Source organism: Salvia splendens, chromosome 13, assembly GCF_004379255.2.
Source record: "Salvia splendens isolate huo1 chromosome 13, SspV2, whole genome shotgun sequence".
Lineage (NCBI taxonomy): Eukaryota > Viridiplantae > Streptophyta > Magnoliopsida > Lamiales > Lamiaceae > Salvia > Salvia splendens.
This window is the reverse complement of record NC_056044.1, coordinates 14,263,916-14,281,268: the sequence shown is the minus strand read 5'-3', so window position 1 is coordinate 14,281,268 and position 17,353 is coordinate 14,263,916. Positions and strand designations below refer to the sequence as shown.

At 38.2% G+C, this 17,353-nt stretch overlaps 2 pseudogenes; both read left to right on the top strand.

Annotated features, from left to right (window-relative positions):
• The first annotated feature begins 7,642 nt into the window (after nucleotides 1-7,642).
• Nucleotides 7,643-12,489, top strand: LOC121762122 (annotated as a pseudogene).
• A 935-nt stretch (nucleotides 12,490-13,424) lies between these two features.
• Nucleotides 13,425-16,165, top strand: LOC121760545 (annotated as a pseudogene).
• Nucleotides 16,166-17,353: the final 1,188 nt, after the last annotated feature.

The window sequence follows — 17,353 nt, the reverse complement described above, 5'->3', positions numbered from 1 at the left end:
TATTACACCGAATTGCTTTATTTAAATTTTATACCAATTCTTATTAATTAAGAATTTATTGCACCCAATTAGGGCGTGTACTTATTTTATTACTATTTGTTATAGTCACTTTTATTGTTTAAAATTGATGATAAGAGTTGATAAATTTAAAATACATCACATTTTTTAAAAATAACAGTTTTCAAATAAATACTCTATTAATTATTATTTATTTTATTATAATAACAAACATATTAAATTAAGTCCTCCTTTTTAAGAAAATTCACGCCGCTTGTCGTTCGATCCAAATTAACTATGGTAACATGAATTTTGCAATCATATATGGGCTTAATAGTCCGGTGACATTAGATAAATTTAGCATTTTTTAGAATTATTGACGTGTTAAATACATATTTTTAATGGAAGCATGCATTGACAACTAAATTTTGAATTATTCGGCATGGGACATGCGTCGGTGTTTTACTTGAATTTGTAATATTAATTATATAGTCATGTACTAGATAACACATGTATAAAACTATATACGTCGATTGAAGACCTAATCTCCATTCTTTATTATAGTCAAGTAGTTTTAGTGTCGATTGAATTGTCGACAAATATGTAGTGTGTGATAAATATACAAGGTAGATGTGCCTAGTGTCCACACACATAAGAGTGATAATTTTAATTAAATATTCAACATTAACTAATCGATGATAGTGTCGTGTTAAAATTATATGTTTATTATCGAATATTTGAGCATGAATCATAGTTTAACTATGTAATATTAATATCCGTTCATATTAAAGTCAAAGGGATTGATGTGATAGTTTTTCGTATTCATTGCAATCAAAGGAAAATATTATATACGTGCTAAATTTAATAGCATTAGTTTAATTGTTCTCCCTTCTAACAAAACTTATTTATTTTATCTTCGCAATTATTTAAACTATTGACAAATTAGTTGCAGGGAAATATTTTAATAGCTAGATTATGGAGTACTTCATTATCACAGTTAAAATTGAGATTGTTTTAAAGGTTATATCTAATAGTAATATACTAGAAAACATCATTCTGTGGGTAATACTAGTACTAGCTTCCCGGTATATCAACTTATTAATATATGACCTACTATCTTCTTCGTCCACAAAATATTTTTATTTTTAAATATAGTTATTTATCTATTCATATTGTTCATTCATTATGGATTAGTACTATTTTTTAGTTGCATCTTTGACCCCATACAGACAGTATTTACAATAATGATGAATATAATCTATATTTACATTTGTTGTTCATTTTATTTTATAGCTGAGTTAAAATTTAGCCAGCCTTCTCTGATAATGAATAATGAATAAAGTGATAGGTGGGTACCTAAACAGTCCGATATTTTCGAATTACAAAATACAACCAACATGATCAAATATACATTCATCATAAGTATTTATTACTCCTATAATCTCGTTTTTTTTCAAAAACAAATCTGGAAAATAATTACAAGTAACTTATATATATATATATATATATAGGATTATATATATATATATATCAATTTACCGAGACATCGATTATTGTTATGTCATCTTCCATAAAAGGGACGAAATTATGATTAAAACATTATAATTAGTTTTTGGAGGAACATGAAGTTAAAGTGAACTGCTGATCGATTCAGTATTCTCTAAATTGACCTCGATTGATTTATTTAGTAATTAATTTGGCACAATATATTATATTTAAATACGATATACATATCTATATTGATAATTATAAACAGTAACACTCATTATCACAAAACAATACAAACCGCAACCTAATGAGAGTACATAAATTCATGATTAAAAAAAGAGTACATGAGTTCATGATATCAAATTTTAAATTCATATACATATCAAATAAGTAATACTACTATATGAATTTATAAGCGAATTAATATTTACTAATTATTTATAAGTGGATAGTTATTAAGATGAAAACTCAGAAAATAAGCTATGGGCTAACTATATTAATTACTGTTGGGCCTTTATAGCCCAAAACCAAATAAGTCCACCTTAGTCCCTACGATCACGCATTTTGCTTCTCCATCCGCCATTGAAGCAAGGAAAAATTGAAGTAGGAGAAAGTTGTCTTTGAATTTAGCTAGCGCGCCGACTTCTTTATTCCCGGTAAATTTTCCCAAAATTATACTCCCAACAACTGCTCACTCACTCACTCATCCCCCCTCTTCGTCTTCATCTCCATCTCGAAGGGAAACTGTTACAGGAAACCTCCATTCTACGACAACATGCCTGTTGGAAGGAAAAGATCACAAAAAATCAATGGGCTGATTTTCCTACAATCACAATTAATAGAAAGATTAGCTTTTGATATTTACCATGTATATGGAATTAGGTTTAGGGTAATGAAACTTACCTTAATTGTATTATGCTTGTAAAGCCTATAAAAGTGCGTGTATAGCTGCTCCTTATGAAATAAGATCAAATGAAATTCTTCCCCAAAACCTTGTCTTAAACCTATTTTATCATGACTTCAGAGCAGTGTTAGAACTAGGGCTCAGATTGTTACTTCATCATTGCCCATACCAATCCCGGCCAAATCAACAAAATCAGTGAGCAACCAATTCAAATCATACCAAAAACATGTCAGACGACAACACAAAACCAGCAACAGAGACAGAGTCATCAAGCAACAAGATACGAGCGAGTAAGAACGTGACAGTAGCGTTCAAACTCAATGGGGGAAATTACCCTTTATGGTCGCGGCTGATGAAAGTCGCGATTGGGAGCAGGGGAGGCTACTCCCATATAACCGGAAAGCCAACTCCACCATTGCCAGGGAGCAAGGAGTACGACGATTGGGAGGAGACGGACTTGATCGTTTTCTCCTGGATTGTGGATAACATCGAGAACGATATTATTGCTGACTTCGCTCATCACCAATCGGCCAAGGCGATTTGGGACAGCCTAGCCACCACTTACGAGAGTGAGGCCGACCTCTACCTTGTTTACGACCTGGAAGATAAGGCAAATACAATCAAATAGGGGAATATGGATTTAGAGACATATTACCGCAAAATCCACGGAATGTGGATCAATATTGATCGGTGCCAAAAGCAACCGGTCGATTGCTGTGAGAAAGGCGTGAACCAGTTCAGAGTCTACACCAACACCAAGAGGTTACTCAGATTTCTCGCGGGACTAAACGATGAACACGAGGGAGTCCGGCGAGACATCCTCAAAGAAGTATCGCCCCCTCCTCTAGAAACTGCCTATGGGTGGGTTAAAAAGGAGGCTGCCCGACGACGGCTAGGGCCACCGGAATCCCCAAACCAGGTCACCCACGGTCACGGAGGAGGAGATGCGCAGGGGATCGGACATGGACTGGCGACTCAAGGACATCGACCAGGTGGTCACCGAAATGGACCCCCGAGGCAAACCACCACCGCTCACCGCCCGGGGAACAAACCGGTGGAAAAATCAAGATTATGGTGTTCCCACTGTGGAATGCAAAAACACACGCGTGAAACGTGCTTCCAATTGCACAGATATCCCGAGTGGTGGGAAGAGAGACAAACGGCTAAAGCAAGAATGGTGGTCGGAATATCCGCCGGTGAAGAAATGGTTAAACCTGCTGGAAATCGTGACATAGTCGGACGGGGGAAACAAAGGGATGAACCAGAAGCTCCCAGCGGAGGCGGGAGCGGTGGAGGAGTAATCGGCGCCGGCAATTTCGCCGGCAAATCAAGGAGCAGGCAAGGGGAAGACGGCGCAGCTTTCGGAGGTAACGGGTTAGGGGTTGAGAACCCTAACCCATATTTCATGCTTATACCCCAAAACACCACAATTCACATAAACCTCCCCTAGACTGTTCTAAATTACGCCCAGTACCCCATGTCTTGCATGCAAGCCCTCAAACATATTTTAAATTGCAAAATGGACCCCAGAAATATGATATGTTACATCATTGCCCCCAGATTATAGATTATTGTGAAAAACCCCCTGATTGTTCAAAAACTGTGCAAATTAGTCCTATCCCATTGAAAAATCGATTTGAGCCTTTGGACCATATTTCCGCTGCATTTACAGTAAAACGGGATAATGGGGATGAGAAAAAGGGATGGATATTTGATTGTGGAGCAACCGACACCATGACACCAAATAAGAGTGATTTTGTTAGTTTCAGTAATATCACTAAAACATACATACAGACTGCTAGTGGTGAATTGATTACCGTAGCTGGGGCAGGCACGATTGAAATATCCCCGACTTTGAGATTATCAAATTGTCTCTATGTTCCTACTTTGTCTCAGAGATTGATGTCCATTAGCCATGTAACTAAAGAATTGAACTGTACATTGCTGATGCACCCCGACTTCTGTATTTTGCAGGATATTCGGACGAGGAAGATACTTGGGCGTGGCACTGAGAGCCAAGGACTCTACTACGTGGATGAGATAGCTCAACAAGGCAGTGCGATGCTGGCTCACGGGTCCACGAAAAGAGAGATTTGGCTTTGGCACCAACGACTGGGACACCCTTCCCCTGGTTATTTTAGTTTACTTTTCCCTAAACTCTCTATTCCAAAAGATTTTAATTGTGAGACTTGTGTTTTGGCCAAGAGCCACAGACAATCGTTTAAACCTTCAAATACTCATATGAATTCTGTTTTTTCCCTTGTTCATGCTGATGTGTGGGGTCCTGCACCTATTGTTGGGGGGAATGGTTTGCGATATTTTGTGATTTTTGTAGATGATTGCACTAGGATGACATGGATATATTTCCTAAAACACAAGTCTGACGTAGTCGATAAATTCATTCTGTTTTTTAACCTTATCCAAACCCAATTCCAAACCACGATAAAAACTCTTCGATCCGATAATGGGAGAGAATTTGTGAACCAAAAAATGACAGATTTCTTCACTGAAAAAGGCCTTATCCACCAAACCTCATGCCCCTATACTCCAGAACAAAATGGGGTAGCAGAAAGGAAAAACAGAACCATTCTCGAGATAACCCGAGCCTTGATGTCTGAATCCGAAGTCCCCACACACTTCTGGCCCGAAGCAATTGCCAACTTCCCACGAAAATCCTAAACAAAAAAACCCCTCTTGACATTCTCTCCAAACTCACCAAAATACCTCCACACCTTAGCCTTCAACCAAAAGTTTTTGGGTGTACCGTTTATGTCCATATTCCCAAACATGAGAGAACAAAATTGTCACCATGTGCTACCAAATGCGTTTTTGTGGGCTACGGGGTTAACCAAAAGGGATATAGATGCTATGACCCCACTACAAAACGAGTGGTCACCACAATGAATTGCAACTTCTTGGAAACCGAGTTTTATTACCAAAACCACCTTAGTAGTCAGGGGGAGAGTGAGTCATACAACACAGTAGACTACCTAAGTTGGTTTGTGCCCGAGTCAAATTACTCCAACGAGGATCCAACAGAACCAGTTAGCACTGCCGCCGAGCAGGTCTCGATCACTACAGAGTCCTCTCAACCGCGTTCCAATATCTTGCCTCAACCGATATCCGAGGCATCCGAGGTAATTTCTGATCCACCTCAAGAGAATAGCACTACTGATCATGTTGTTACAGAAACTGTTGATGAAAGCACTACTCTCGATGAGAGTAGTACAGGTCGATACATCCTCCCACCACGAAGCAATCGTGGAATTCCACCAAAGAGATTCTCACCCGAAAGAACGGGCAGAAGAAGCCAGTACTGATCATGTTGTTACAGAAACTGTAACAACATGAGAATAGCACTACTGATCATGTTGTTACAGAAACTGTTGATGAAAGCACTACTCTCGATGAGAGTACAGGTCGATACATCCTCCCACCACGAAGCAATCGTGGAATTCCACCAAAGAGATTCTCACCCGAAAGAACGGGCAGAAGAAGCCAGTATGCTGTGGCTAATTTTGTGAAAGGGAACCTGGCCAAGATGGCTAGAGCATTTGAAGCAGCACTCTATGAGGAAGAGGAGATCCCCTATACAGCCGAGGAAGCATGGAAAGTTAAACATTGGAGAGATGCCATGTTTGTAGAGATGGATGCTTTGTTAAAGAACAAGACTTGGGAAGTTAGCAAGTTACCAAAAGGGGCTACTACAGTAGGATGTAGATGGGTATTTACAATCAAAAGAAGACCCGACGGATCCATTGACCGATATAAGGCAAGACTCGTAGCAAAAGGGTACACACAATCCTATGGTGTCGACTATGCAGAGACTTTCTCACCAGTTGCGAAGATCAATACAGTGAGGGTGTTGTTTTCGATAGCGGCTAACCGGGACTGGCCGTTACACCAGTTCGATGTGACGAATGCATTTCTGCATGGAGAATTAACCAAACCAGTTTATATGGTTCCCCCACCTGGATTTACGGGAGACTTTCAAAACGGGGACGTTTGCAAGCTCAAGAAGACATTGTATGGTCTCAAACAGTCTCCGAGAGCGTGGTTCGGGAGGTTCACTGAAGTAATGAAGAAATATGAGTACTGCCAAAGCAACTCAGATCACACATTGTTCCTTAAGAAGAAGAATGGTAAGATTACATGTCTTATTATTTATGTTGATGATATGATTATCACTGGTGATGACGAAGAAGAAATAAAGCAGCTAAGGAAGAACCTGTCCAAGGAATTTGAGATGAAAGATCTTGGTCACCTAAAGTATTTTTTGGGGATAGAAGTACTTAGATCAAAGCAAGGGATCTTTATCAACCAGAGGAAATATGTGCTTGATATCTTGGCAGAAACCGGAATGATCGATTGCAAACCAGTGGACACTCCAATAGTCCAGAATCATGGACTACAGATCCGTGAAGGAGCTAAACTCGCTGATCGAGGGAGGTATCAGCGGTTAGTTGGGAAACTTATATATTTATCCCACACCAGACCAGACCTTGCGTATGCAGTTGGAGTAGTTAGCCAGTTCATGCATGCTCCACAAGAAGAACATTGGGAAGCAGTGTTGAGAATAATACGATACTTGAAGGGCACCCGGGGCCATGGAGTGCTGTTCAAGAAGCATGGGCATTTGGAAATACATGGTTATACTGATGCAGATTGGGCAGGAAATCCGAATGACAGAAAGTCGACAGCAGGATACTTCACCTTTGTAGGGGGTAACTTGGTGACGTGGAGAAGTAAAAAGCAAAAGGTAGTGGCATTATCAAGTGCCGAGGCAGAATTCCGAGGAATCAAGAGTGGATTGACAGAAGTACTATGGCTCAGAAGATTGATGACAGAGCTCGAACTCAAATCCACGCAACCATGTCGACTGTTGTGTGATAACAAGGCTGCCATTAGTATCTCGGAAAATCCAGTTCAACATGACCGAACTAAACATGTGGAGGTAGACCGACACTTCATAAAGGATACAATTGATGCAAAGATAGTGGAATTGCCTTATGTCAAGTCAGAGGATCAATTGGCAGACATCTTGACAAAGGCAGTAAATTCGAACTCTTTTCGAGGTGTATTGGACAAGTTAAGTATTGGTGATCTCATCACTTAACTTGAGAGGGAGTGTTGGAAGGAAAAGATCACAAAGAATCAATGGGCTGATTTTCCTACAATCACAATTAATAGAAAGATTAGCTTTTGATATTTACCATGTATATGGAATTAGGTTTAGGGTAACGAAACTTACCTTAATTGTATTATGCTTGTAAAGCCTATAAAAGGGCGTGTATAGCTGCTCCTTATGAAATAAGATCGAATGAAATTCTTCCCCAAAACCTTGTCTTAAACCTATTTTATCAATGCCGACCATGAAGAACTCGAAAACACCTTCAAAAACCTCAAATTCCGTCCAAAGCAACGTGCTCTCCTCGCCTTATTCTTTACCGTCGTCGCCATTCGCTCCGACGCACGAACAATTGCTCCACTCTCTCGATGAAGCTGCAGCTCAGTTCCCATCTCTCATCTCCACAACGGCCTTCGTCGGCACAGTTGTCCACGACGCCGTTTTGAACTCCAGAGAATACAAAATTTGGCTGTCTGAAACAGCCATGCTTTCTTCCTCGATTCCCCTAGGCTCCCTTGTATCGGTAATAGTAGCTCTTTTTTTTTTCTTTTTTTTTTCAATTTGCAGTTCTATTTGTTCGTTTCCTTTTCAATTCACAATATTGTTATCTAATACTGTTAGTATATGTATTTGGGGTTTCGTTTGATTTTGGTGTTGTTTCCCTACCTAAGCCCTTAGATTTTTTATTTACATATATGCTGGACAGCTATTTCTTTCACTTAGTTATGTACTAGTTGCGATTCATTGATTTACAGCTGATGTGCACTTAATTTATAAAAGGTGTCTCTGTCTATGATATGGTTTATGACAGGTCTCTTTGTCTTCTTCGGACAAAGGTATGAGCGGATATCCCCTGTGTAAGCTATCAGATGAGTGTGCTCAGTGCTTTGGGTTTGATGTTACCGACAATTTGGCTGATGAACCTGGAACATCTTTGCTCTTGCGACCGTATTCCCATCAACTAAGGTTTGGATATTACTCTAGCTGTTCAGTACTTGTGCTGTGATCTCTTTTAGTGTGTAGGTTTGTTTCTCCACGTGCCAGGGGTTTATACACTTTATAATCCAGTTTTCAAAAAGACTAGATCCTTCTCCAGCATCGGCATTTAAGTACATTAATTACAATTTAGGTACACTACACTCTACAATCATAACTCCAAAATATGGTATACAGAACTCCCAGCTATGGCATCAGTAGGGAACAAACAAACATTAGGAAAGAACCATATCTATGTGAAGCAATGCTACTTTAAGTTAACTAATGGTTGTGGTAACTAATCTTACAAGATTTATCTTCTGTTGCTAATCATAATTAAACATCTCTTACTTCTCTGTAGTTATTGGATCTCTTCTCTGCATGCAGGTTTCTAAAAATGAAGTGCGCTTGTCTTTGAACCTTTCGCGCACTATGGGTAGTCCATGTTCAGGCAGGGTAGTTTTTGTTTATCCTGTTAAGCGTCATAGCTTGACTGGGAATGGAAATGGTGCCCGCTGTGGCCCTGCAGCTAGTTATATATCAGTAGACAGCCAAATGGAGATTTATCTATCTCCAGTATATTTGAAGGGTAACAAAAATAAAACTGGGATGCAGACATCTTCTCATCTCGAGTCTTTTAATGAACTAGCATACAGACAAGCTGAAAACAGTAAAATTTCATCCCCAAAGACACCATCTGTATCACAGTCTAAAATTAGCTCTCCTTGCTCAGCAGAGTCTCACATGTCGAATTATGACAAGTCAACATTAGAGATGACTTACTCTAGTGCAGCATTTAACATATATGGCATGGATGAAATTTTAAGGGATGATTCCTCAAGGAAACTGTTAGAGACATGCGTTGGATCATGGTTATGTTCACGGATTTTACTCTCTGGCAACTTTGTTGCGGTCCCTGTACTTTCAGAGCTATGTGTTTTCCAGGTTATGGGTCCCGAAAGATTGTCTTCAAATGGTGAAATTCGGAATAGTAATAGTGAATTTCTTGCGCGGGGTTTGGACAATGGAAAATATGTCTTATCTGCTTTCTCTATTGATGGTGGTACAAAGATTAATTTTCTATCTGCAGGTGATGTGGTTGTTGAATCTTCAATGAGAGGCTATATGGAAGATCCAGATGCGGGGCATGGCCCCATCAGAAAAAATCTGGAAGCCAACCTTTTGATGTTGGGAGGCCTTACTAAAGAATATTCTGTTTTAAAAGATATCATAGTTTCATCAGCTGTGCAGATGACAGTTGCAAGCTTGGGCTTACGGCCTACAAAGGGAGTCCTTCTTCATGCCCCCCCCCCCCCCGGAACTGGAAAGACTACATTGGCTCAAGTATGTGCCCGTGATGCTGGTGTAAACATGTTTTCTGTGAATGGACCAGAAATTATTAGTCAACACCATGGAGAAACTGAAAAAAGCATTGCATGAAGTATTTGAGACTGCCATCAAAGCCTCACCTGCTGTGGTAAGTTTCTTGTCTTCATTTTCTTTGGCAGAATGAATGTGGAAAATGTATCATCATATCGAAAATAAATAAATAAATGTATGGCATAAATTCATACAAGAAAATCAACTGCAGGTTACTTAGACTGATTATGAATCTTTGATATAAAATGCTCACTTCTATAAATAATGGGTATCACTGTAATGCTTTTACCATCTTGGATGCATGAATTCTATGCAATATTTGAGCCCAAATAGTACCGTACCTTCTCTCTTCAATATGGATGGAAGTTTTAGATGAATAAGCATTTCGTTATTGAAGAGGCAGATTGGTAGAATGCTGTATCAAATTATCAATTTGGGTTAATTGCCTTTTAAATCATGAAGAATGGGCCATTTCTGGTTTTTCCAGAACCTTTCAAAATTCTCAATTTGAATAGACCATTTCTACTTTGTCTCCCACCTTTCTGGTTATTCTATTTTACTTTTTTATTATTATATTAGTTTCTCAGGCTCAAAACGACACCGTTTAGTTATCCAAATCGTCACAGTAATACATGTATTTGGTACTATTCATCCACATCATCAAAATTTTACATGTGTGCACCAACTCAATGAATTTTTAGAACTTCGTGATTTGTCATTCAAATTTTGAAAGGTGTGTGACAGATCAAAAAAGACCAGTCTTTGTGATTTTACACCAATTATCATCTGTACTCTTAATGCAGTTAGGTGCTAAATGCTTGATGATCATTATTTTAGGTATTCATAGATGAGTTGGATGCCATTGCACCTGCACGTAAAGATGGAGGAGATGAGCTATCCCAAAGAATGGTTGCCACTCTCTTAAATTTAATGGATGGGATTAGTAGAAGTGATGGAGTTCTAGTTATTGCTGCTACAAACCGTCCTGACAGTATTGAGCCCGCACTTAGACGGCCAGGGCTAATGCTCCTTCGATTATATTCTTTGACGAAATTGATGGTCTTGCTATCACTCGCGGAAAAGAAAGCGATGGACTATCAGTCGGTGATCGGGTTATCAGTCAGCTACTTGTTGAATTGGATGGTAACTACCTAGAATCATCTTGCCATAAGTTACAATTTGTCTAGATTCCTTTATTCATGAGCTAGCATCTCTAACCAAGCGACAATAATTTCTATTTGCAACTTTTTTCTTTTTCATTTGAATTAAATATAAAGTTTGTTTGGGAACAGAAATAGTTTGCTATACATCTCAACATAAATTTATTGATGACAGGCTTGCAGCAAAGAGGCAGTGTAACTGTCATTGCAGATACAAATAGGCCAGATAAGATCGATTCTGCCCTCCTCAGACCAGGTAACTTTCCATCTATTCCTGTTGTTCGGGTGTTCCTTTATGGTTGTTAATCTTTCCTCAAATGTGTTGTTTTCTTTTTGCTTGGCGTCTACAAGAACCTGTGTAATTGCTTCTTAACTTGTTAGGACGATTTGATAGACTTCTTTATGTGGGCCCACCAAGCAAAAAAGATCGTGAGGATATCTTTCGTGTTCATTTGCACCGGATGCCATGCAATTCTGATGTATGCATCAGTGAGCTCTCTTGTCTCACGGAAGGCTATACAGGGGCGATATATCACTCATCTGCCGCGAAGCAGCCATTAGAGCAATGGAAGTATGTAAAACATCGCGAATATCAATTACCTTTCTTTTTCGATGTAGTTTTTACCAAAAGTATCTCTCTTTTACCCAACCAGGAGAACCTAGATGCCTCAGAGATCAAAATGGAGCACTTGAAAACCGGAGTTCAACATGTACAACCGTCTAACGTTGATATGTATGAGAACCTCTCATCTCCAAGTTCCAAAGACTGGTTCATTCATCTGCTAAGGAAGAAAGTTTGGAATCCGAAACTTGCCCAGTTAAACCGAGTCATATTACTTTTTGGTATGTGATGCATCACGTCATCTACAGATAGCTTATCTTTATAATAGGCAATATTCATATCTATATTGCCTCACTTGGAAGTATTTTCTTCATCGACCAACTAAAACAGACCATGATTTAACTGTCATTGCAGGAGCAGGCTCAGAGCTGCTATGCTATTCATTTCTCAAAGTCTAGGCTCCATTTTGCATCAAAATTCTTCTGAAGCAGATAAATGTGTGTAGCTTCTTCTCTTGCCCGATTATGTGCTGCAACGGTTTTCTTTCAATCTGTGCCAGAAAGGAAGCATACCCAGAAAATCACAGCTACAAGAATGTCTGCAACTAATGGAATATCTTAAAAACCCAAAACATCGTACAGCTGTAAGATAGAGCCCTTCTACTACAGTTTTCATATAGCTGCCACCGGATATCTTTCTCGTCGTTCATCCCTCCATGGCTATGGGAGATTTTTGTAGTTCTTTTTTTGTTGTGGTAAATCCGAAATTTCTTCGGATATGCATGTACATTATTTTGATAGCTGAGGTAAATCGGTTTTTTTTTTGTTATAAGCTCTATTTGAGCATTGCATAGGCAACATGATTTTGCATATGAAAATTGCATGGACTTTGAGATTGTTTGTGTTGTAAACTGAAGAAAAAAAGACTGAAAAAATGTAAAGGAAGGGGGCCCACATATGAGTCATGGGTAGCGAGACGACTGCCAAAAGTAGCCACCTGAAACCCGATTCTTTACCGGATTTAAAGTTGCATCACAACGCATAATTTAAATATTTTAGACGTGAATCATGACTATCCAAACAGTTTTGCTCCCGATACAATTTTAGCATCGCTTGCCCATCTTGTGGACGGGGACTACAACACTAAACCTAAGAGCATCTACATCCATGCTCTTGCGCAAGAGGCCCGGACCCACTTTTACTTCCTGCTCTATAACAAAAGCACAACACCCACATTCATGCTCTTCTGCAAGAGCATGTTCAAGGGTCCCACCATTCTATTATTCAATTTAAATAAAAATATTTTCACAATATTAAAATGCATTAAAAATACCTGAAATACTATTACAAATTACTAAAAAATTAAACATTACATAATTAAATTCATAAAAAAATAAAGTATAAATGAGAGATAATTTGATGTAAATAATGGATGATGGATGTGGGTATTTATATATTTTTCGACTATTTCCGATTTTTTATGAATTAAAAAAATTAACGGTAGAAAAACGAGCCAATCAGGAGGCGACGTGCTCTTCGGCACGGCGGTGCCCTTGCTATCGAGCAGGGGCGTGCCGTCGACAAGAGCACAACAGCTCACCACGGACGTGCTCTTGCCGTGGGCTAGAGCAATGACACGAAGATGAAAAGAGTCATAGGGGCTCTTAGGCATTTGGAGTATATATAGATGACGAGATGAGTGTTCTCCAAATCGAATCCATGTATGGTACTATGATTCATAAATATGTTTATGTGTCGAACAAATTAAAATTAAAATGTGAATAAGTGATAGTGGAGTAAATTAGTCTGATTCCTTTAGGCGCAAATATATATGGTGTTCACCTCAAAGACCTTCCGCAAGAAAGCTTTACGAGAACTTTTTTTGGCTGGTATCTCACACTACAATATTCGTATGTTGTTTTCACCTTCTGCAGTGGTGGAAGAACTGTTTAAAAGGAGAGAGCCCATGCCTTCAATGGATGTAGTATACTTCATACAGCCTGCCAGGGAGAAACAAGTATTGTCATTCCAAATTATTTTCAATTATTTTATAAATACCTTGCCGGGGTCTCATCCTTAAATAATAATGACTGTTTGAAGTGAAGCAGTTTAAGCAATAATATTGGAACTGATTACTTATTAATTTTCTATCCTTGTCTGACATGTCAGGGAGAGAACCATTGTACAGGAAGTACGTGTCCAAGAATTTTTATAAAGTCCTTTTGTATTCGATATTGTTTTATGAACTGTGACAGCATCCCTTCTTATCTATGGTTGCAGGGCATCATATATACTTTAGTACACCTGGTGTCTCACATCAAGAAAGAGTGATAGTAGTGTTATGCCACGTATTGGTGCCCTAAGAGAGGTAGTAACTAGCATCCTCAGTATTAGGATGTTTTTTTTGGTTGCCTTTGACGAATTGCAGATGAATTTGGAGTACTTTCCCATAGATACTCAGGTAGCTGAATGCTTTATGGATTTCTATTAAGGTCTTTTGGCATCATGGAATGTAAAGAGAAACTTTCACAACTGATCAAGAAAATGCACTGTATGAACTCTTTGGTGGTGAGAATACTCGCAAAGGTGATGCATGTTTGAATCTAATGGCCTTGCTAGTGTTTTTGCTTCATTAAAGGTAATGGAGTAATCAATACTTTTGTTATTGTTTATTTAATTGTCTCATTACAGAGGAATGTGTCAGCACCAATGAATTTGAGTTGAACAGAAGTTTCCATATATTCACCATATGCCGCATAAAATATTTATGTTCCAAATCCCATATCAACATGATTGTGCTCATGTCATTTGTTATCATCATTTTTTTGCCTAAACTCTCTAGATTTAAATTTCAGGAATTTCCTTTTGTGAGGTATAAAAAAGCTTCCAAGGAAGGGGATGCTGAGAGTAAAAATAGTCGAGATTTGATTCCTAAGAAGCAGTTTGGAAGCACATCACAACTTATAAAACTTCCATTCCCAAGTTCCCAACAACAGAAACTTGTGAATTACTTACTTATAGTGGATAGATCAATTGATCAGGTGCCAAAAAGCTCTTTATCTACTCAAGAATAACTTATTCTTATCTTTTTGTTTTTTTGTTGGACATTTCCAGATCGCTCCCATCATTCATGAATGGACGTACGATGATGCTATGTGTCATGATTTACTTGAGCTGGAAGGAAATAAATATGTACACGAGGTAAATGTCTTTGTCTAAGCAGCCTAATTGGAGACTTTCAAGATTCCTAGCCTGAACAAAAAGAAGTCCTCTTGGAAGATAATGATGTTCTCTGGGTTGAGCTCAGACATGCTCATATCGCTGAGGTGTTTTCTCATTCATGCATATTTTTCCCTTCAAAGACTCTTTTCCTAGGATCTCTATTAATTACTCATATCTGCCACCTTACCTAAAATTTTAGGCTAGTGAGCGGTTGAGTGAGAAGATGACCAACTTTGTTTCCAAAAACAAAGCAGCTCAATTACAACAGAGGTTTGTGTTTATATACTTCATCTGTTCTGAAATATAACTATGATATCTTGCATTTCTGCTCATGAAATCAGAATATGCTTCAGTGTTGCTAAATAATGGAACATGTGCTCAACTCCTATTCTCATTAACTTGAGTCCATTATATTCAACTGGAGAAAGGGAAACTGCATTGCACATTTGTACTTATCCTATAGACAACATCCATGTTTCTTTTCCATTGTAATTTCTAACGATTTAGCTATATTTGTCATTAAGATGGCAGGATAAATCATTTTCTTTACCCTTCAGGACGGATCAACTGAGAATAAGTTGATGATATATTGTTGTGTCAGCCCAGAAAAGTTTAGTACAAGGCAGGAAAACTCATGCAGGTTGTGTATCTCCCCACTCCATTTGTGTGTGTTGAGTAAATAGGATCTGACACACACATTGACGGTTCATATTTGCATATTGAGCATGAAAAAACTCATTTCTCTAGCTGACGTTATGCTTATCCTGATACTATATTATACCATGGCTATTTGGCTATATCTAGCTGACTAACCATACTAATGACGCTACTTTCTCTAGTTGGCAAAATTAACAGAAGAGGACATGCAAAGTGTCACAAATATGAAATTAATTGAAGCAGCAGATTCCAGAAAGACTTCAAAGGGTGCCTTCTCTCTTAAATTTGATTCAGCAAAGGTAAACATTAATTCAAAAGTAAAGCTTGCAACAATGAGTGTAGTACTGAGGCCTGAATGTAACTAATTCCTTGCTCACCAGAAAACAAATGCAGAAAGAAAGGATATATCCCAAGTTAGAGGTTTGTTTGTTCTTATAAATTAAAAGCATTACACTGTCATCATATAGGAAGGTGGATCTGGGGCATCCTAGACCTTGTTTTACATATTTAATCTGGTTTGTTTCTCAGGAGCAGTTGGCCAAAGGAGGTTTGCCAAAAGACGAGTACGGATGCATGAACTCTGCCAACAAATCAATTAGCTCAAAAATTCCACCAACTACTACAGCTCCCCATTCGATGAGATCAAGACGGACTGCACAGTGGGCCAAATCTCGTACTTCTGATGATGGATAGATATTCAAGGTATTGACTTAGGAACTACTGTTCATGAATTTTAGCAGTTTTATCTCAATGCCACCATTATTTTAGTTTTATATATATCATCTCTATCTTCTATGATTTCCAGTGATTCAGTCTTGAAAACTGCCTGCCAATACTGATTACAAAAAGATGGGACAGCGGATCTTTTTATTCGTAATTGGTGGAGCAACAAGATCCGAGGTAAATATTCTGGTTGTTACACTTTCCATTGAAAGATAAAGAGTGCTGCTATGTTTGTGCTCAAGCTGAGACATTACGCTGTGTCGTCACTTACAACCAAATTCAGGAGGGAAGTAGTCCTACTCTTGATGATCCACCTCAATATATTAAGGTAAAATTCAGATTTTCTGTCTTTCAATAATTCAGATGATCAAAATATCTGCTTCAGCATCATCCATTCATCGGTATCATGTTGTTTTGCAGAAACTTAAGCTATTGTCGGAAAAGGGGCTTCCAGTGGATAACAATATGTTTTTCTGAAAAACGAAACCCTCGATTGAAGGTTAGTCTATTTCATGCAAAACACGTGAAAATCCCCTCTCACATCCTTCATGTACTAGTTAATACTACTATCAATCTGGTTTGTGGTTTAGTGTCTAATTTGCACATTTTTTTTAGTATGAAGCAGAAAAACCAAAGCTGGAATTCCTGTTGGCCGAATCCTGAGTGAAGGAATTTTCTTCAAGGAGCCAATTGTGATATGGAACTTAAATTTGAAGGCGTTGAAGCACATAATTTCAACTTAGTGGTGATGTGATCTCAACATTTTGTCTGAAACCACACATAGTTTATAAACTATGTAGAAGCTTTTCAAACATCTCAGAAGATTCTAAGTTTAGTAACTTAAGATGTATCTGAGATCGTTAGTTTTGTATTCATACTATCCACTGTTTTATCGTAAGTACATTTATAAGAAGAATCACTTGCTGCAGTTGATTAGATGATGCTGAAGTGTATGTAATTGGCTAGTATTGATAATGTGTTAGTTTATTGGCCAGTACTTATACTACAAGTAGTTCAATATATTTAACTTGATTATATTATACTCATAAAACTGTTGGTTTCTGGAATTACAAGAGATACAACCGGGCGTAATACAACCCAAAAGAAGTAATACAAATAAGGAGAAACTGCACTAAAAGAAATTACAATCGGAAAAAC